Here is a 5,539-nt window from a genome sequence, read left to right on the forward strand (position 1 = left end):
TTAAGGAAAATTGCAAAATGCATCTGAAAGAGATTTGAAGATTGATTTGTTGGTACTTTTTAATGTATCCTGACTAAAGGCTTTTCTCTGATAACTAAAAACAAATAAATTGTCTTTTTTTTTTTTTCCTAAAAATATTTTTTCCCTAAAGCCAGTGGAAAGTTCACTCAAATGACATGAGAAGCTGTCATATGAGGGGGAATTTCATTTTAGTAATTATCTATTCTTTCTCATTATTTATTTATGATCCTATTGAATTGTTGCTATTGATAAGTTTGATTATGTTTTTAGGGAATTTTACTTAGATACAGCATCCATTTATTTGGATATTTACACAAAGCATTGTTGACATGTTTTTAAAAAGACCTGCATAAACTTGAAGTACTGTTACTAGTGTACAAAATGTATTTATGTTAGTGAGCAAATATATGACAAAAGTTGTATAAAACAGTTTTGGTTGTGACTATTACATAAATTGAAAAGAGATTGTGCCTTTGGAAGAAAGTAAGAAATGTTTTGATATAATATACATTTTTATAATACATTTATGAGACAATGCTTTGACATTTTATTGATGAGAAAGAGCATCACTAAGATAAAATGCAATAAGCATCAAGAACTTTCACATGATCAGTATTTTTGCCCTTTTGTCTTCTAGATTGTTTTGCAATGAAATCATATAATTATGTGTAATACTAAACTTTAAATAACTGCAAGTTATTTAACTCTTAACTAGAATTTCTTATTTCATTGTTAACTAATTTGATCATTAATTCTGGTGATTAGTAAGAAATCTTTAAGCAATTTCATTAAAATGCTATGTTCATACAATTAAGGGCTAAGCCTCTTTTCTGAAGTAATCAGAATATCTAGGAAATATCTGGGGGCCTTTTTCAGGAAACATCAGTGATAGCTGGCCTTTGCTAGAGAAGGGTGTGGTATTAGAGGCATGTAAATAAGCACTGGAAAAATGTCGTAAAGATAGAATATTATTTTAGTATGACATATTTGAAAAGTATTAAATGTAGAAGACAAATGTACTTCTCTACATAAATGTATTTGTGGTTTGTGGCAATGCAAAACAAAAATGTCAACATTTATTTATCTGTGAAGAGGAGTTGAATAAACTTACCTGAGAGATTTGTTCATTTGAGGTGCACACTCAATACGCTTCCAACAAGAAAGGGGATAGGAAATAGTGTGATGCTAATGGCAACTTTGAACTGATTTGAGGATGAATTGGGAATGGAAAATATCCACAATTACTGGAACTTTGGCACAGACATGATATCTTTTGCAAAGATGTAAGGATGGTAACAGGAGAGAGCTTTAGAGAAGAAGAAAAAAAAAAAAACAAAAAACCTTAATAAATATAAGCTTAGAAAATAAGTCTTCACAAAACCACTTGTGAGAGCTGATTTTGGTTTTGGTGCCATACACCTTGATTTGAAGTTTGCAAATATATATATATATATATACACATTTTCATGCATGTTTAAAGCATTTGGTGAAAATAGAAGATTTATAAGAAAGTGAGATTTATTATATACTGAAGATGGTGACAGGAACTGACTGTGATAGATGCAGCAACATGATGATTTCATGTATATAATGATGCATTTTGTTACCATTACTATCTCCCCATTCTCTCAGTCTATCATCCATTCTCTTCTGCCAATCAAATTAGCCATATCCAAGTCCCATATTCCTGAGGCTCCTTAAGCTATAGAGAGTTAACAGAAAAAGAAAAAATAACGTCACTTATTCTACCAATACAAACCATTTATCTGGAAAATATGTATGATGAAGTAAAACAGAAAATAACATCATTTTCCATGCTGATTTGCAAATCCACTTTTTATAAACTTAACAAATCAAATGGACAGCAATGTAAAATCTGCTGAAGAGCTGCCTGTGTAAATGGAATGCAAAATTGGATCATGATCTGTCACTCAATGTGCTGATCACCATGTGTATAATGCAAAGCATGTCTCAGACAAGAGTTATATTAAAAGTCACCTTGATCGCAAAATGTCTTTAATGTGAATTTCATACTAAAGTGTGAAAGATATTTAAAGTTAATAAAAATTTCCAAGGTACATAATAAAGAAGCTGTTATTATAAATGTATCTTGAGATACATCTTGAGCACTGATATTCTGGATGAGCCCTATTATTACAGCAATTATAAACCATAATAATTATTTATTAAATTAAAAGGCACAAAGATTCTTTTTTTCCTTTAAAGAGTATTCATTGATACAGACTGTAAAATATCTTGGTGCACTATCAAGGTGTTACAGTGTAAGTTCCTTTTTTTTTTTTTTTTGTTGGATGCTCAGAGACGTTCACTATAGATCTTAAAAGATCTATAATATTGAATTTTGATTTCTTCACAGATTGAATGGATACTTTTTGCATTTATCTATTCTTGATTAACAGCACAAAGTACTGTTAAATGGGAGAAAAAAAAAAAATAAAAAGGAAAAATAGAAAAAGGAAAGAAGTGAGAAATTAGTCACACAGCTAAACCTTCATAGGAGAAGGGGATACAAGGTGCCTGAAATATTTTTAAGTGGCAAAGTATAGGAAAGATATTAAGTTCTTCCAGATAGATAGTGAGTTTGAAACTGTAGAGCTGTTTTTATACTTTAATAGTCAAGAGATTAACATGGATTTCTATGAGAGTCTCCTTCTTCTTTGAAGTTTTAAAGCTACTTCTTGCACTTGCTTGGGGAAGGCTTGCTATTGTTTCATCTGCTTGCTCACTGATTGTTTATATTTTTATACATTTCAAGTTAGCTTCAATTAGATAGTGGGAATAACTAAAGTCCTGGTATTTAAGGAATTTTACAAGGGTGAAGAACATGCATAAAATACCCAAACTACTTAAGCTAAAAGGTTAGTTTACTTCCTGAATGCTACAACATCGACATCAGAAAGATATACTCTGTGTCAAGAGGAGCACACTTTGAGATTTGTTCTGGGGAAAAGTATTTTTTGTATCTTTTCATTTCAATGAAGAAAACTAAATAAATGGCTGCTGAATTATTTTCTTTTAATCTATCCAAAGTGATTTATTTTATTCTTCTACACTTATGTTGAGCTATTGAAACAAAACTCAAATGTTCCTCTAGTCCTTTATAACTACACTCTTGACAAGGAATCATAAATATTCATTAATCCAATGTTTATGAGGTGCATAAAACTCTAAGCAATTTTATTTTTGCAAACTGTCAGTGAAACTGGTCTTGTGTCTGTGAAGCACAAAATCCTCTTGTCATATTAAGACTGAACAGTTATATAAATATGACACCATTGCTGCCATTATGAAAATGTTATATATTTACTGATAATTTTTATGACTTAACTTTGAAGGTTCTGTTGTTTTTATAAAACATTAAAATATCAAAAAGTGGGATATTTCAAAATGCTGTTTTGAAAGCAAACATATTTATTCCAAAAATCCTTTCCAATGTTGAACTTAAATAAAAGCAACTACAGAACTTAACAGTTAAATAAAGAAAACAGAGTAGAGGATTAATTGCACTCCTACACGTGCTTATGGTGAGACCAGTGATCTAATATCATTTATGCTGAAAATGGGAAAAGGACATAATGAGAATCACAAAAATCTCTGGGGAGTTGTTGTTACTAAACCTCTCAATGCTTGTGATAGAATTCAAGAACATAACTTTGTCAATGCAAGAATGAAAGTTTATCTTAGATCATCTTAATATAATTATTTCATATTATTATCTTTTTTTTTAATAGCATAAGCACAACAGTAGGAACTAATATACAGAAATCAAAGCTAGAAGATGGAAACTCAAACCAAACCAATGTTAACAATGAGAGTGAATAACTACTAAAATAAAAGCAGTAGAGTTTCCTCTACATTATGGCCACAAAAAAACTGTTTTTTTTTTTTTCTTCAGGATTTTGTTAAATCCAGGGTGATTTGATGTAATGAAGTACAAAAGTAAGTAACAGGGAGCATTTCAGATACGAAGACCTGTTTTCCTAAAAAAAAAAAAAAAAAAAAAAAATTCTTAGGAACAATATAGAACTTTTTCTTGGGAGAAAAGGAGAAAATCAGCAGCATCGTTTCTAACATTGTACACATTTATATAGATAGATAGATAGATACATTTTTTTAATATAAGTAGCGTTTTAGCCCACTGTAATTCCTCCAGGCATGGTAATTTTCAGAGTAACCTCATAAAACTTCTGGGTAAAAATAACAGAATCTACTTCAGACTTTACTGTTCAGTCATAAAGAGAATCAGAATTCATGGGAGAAATACCACTCCTAAAGATGAACTCTGAATTTAGTCACAAATTTTCTCTTGTCTTCCTTAAAGCTCTTAAATAGGAAACTCATGTGGCTATAGTGAATATTTCTGTCTCAGGCTGCAATAAGGAAAATTGGAAGGGTACTGTGCATGGTACGCAAAATCTGGGACAGTTTGCCTTTTTGTAGCAGAGTTCGACAAGCTTCAAAGCTGCATGACCCAACTGAAGGGAATCTTTGACAGCAAAATAATTCAAGCTAAGTGCTTGGAATCCCCATGGTATGCATTTCAGGACCTTTGTTTTGGATTAAGTCTGGCCACTATCTGGAGACTGTTAGTTGTTGGATATCTTAGTTAAACATCAGGATCGCGTATTCTGGTTTAATGTCATTAGAAAGGAATCATTTTAACACACTATGTGATGTGATCTGAAGCACGCTAAGAAGAGGCAGACTTTTAAAAAATGCATTTCTGATCCAAAATAAAAAACAACTCTGCAGCACAATTCTTCCTTCAGCTATAGATTAAGCCCGTGCTTACCCATTTCTTTATGCACTGAGTGCTTGAAATAAAGTTAAAATACCAAAATCAACAGCTGAGCAGTCTTTTTACTAAGTAGTGCATTCTCCAATTTCATAGAATCGTAGAATTTTTCAGGTTGGAAAAGACCTTAAGGATCATCAAGTCCCACCACAACCTTACCATACAACCATAACAACCCTCTTCTAAATCATGTCCCTGAGCACCACATCCAAACGGATTTTAAACTCATCCAGGGCTGGTGACCCTGGGGAACCACCTCCCTGGGGAGCCTATTCCATTGCTTAATAACCCTTTCAGTAAAGGGTAAATTTCCTATTTCCTGGTTTGCTTTTTGTTTTGTTTTGTTTTGTTTTTTAATGTGTAAAATTTTCACAGCTTTGTCCATCAGGATAAAGATTTCATAAAGAAAAGGAGGAACTAAAACTAGGAAGACTAGAGATATTGCTTACATTTCTGTAAATTCCTTCCTTTGATGTCTCACACTTTGTTATTCTTTTGTATTCTAAGCAAAGCAGCATTCCTTGAGAAAGGTTATGAGAAATGTAGGTGCTTGCACATCTTTGCAAATTCTCAGGAAAAAAAAATTTCTTCTAAAGCCACATCTCTCACCACTGCATAATGTCAGCTTTACCTGCTGTAATACCCTCTGTATTTATCAAACTCTCAGTTTATTATTCACTTTCTGTAGGTGGTGGATTAAAC

This window comes from Phasianus colchicus, chromosome 2 (genome assembly GCF_987193195.1).
Source record: "Phasianus colchicus chromosome 2, bPhaCol1.hap1.1, whole genome shotgun sequence".
Taxonomy (NCBI): domain Eukaryota; kingdom Metazoa; phylum Chordata; class Aves; order Galliformes; family Phasianidae; genus Phasianus; species Phasianus colchicus.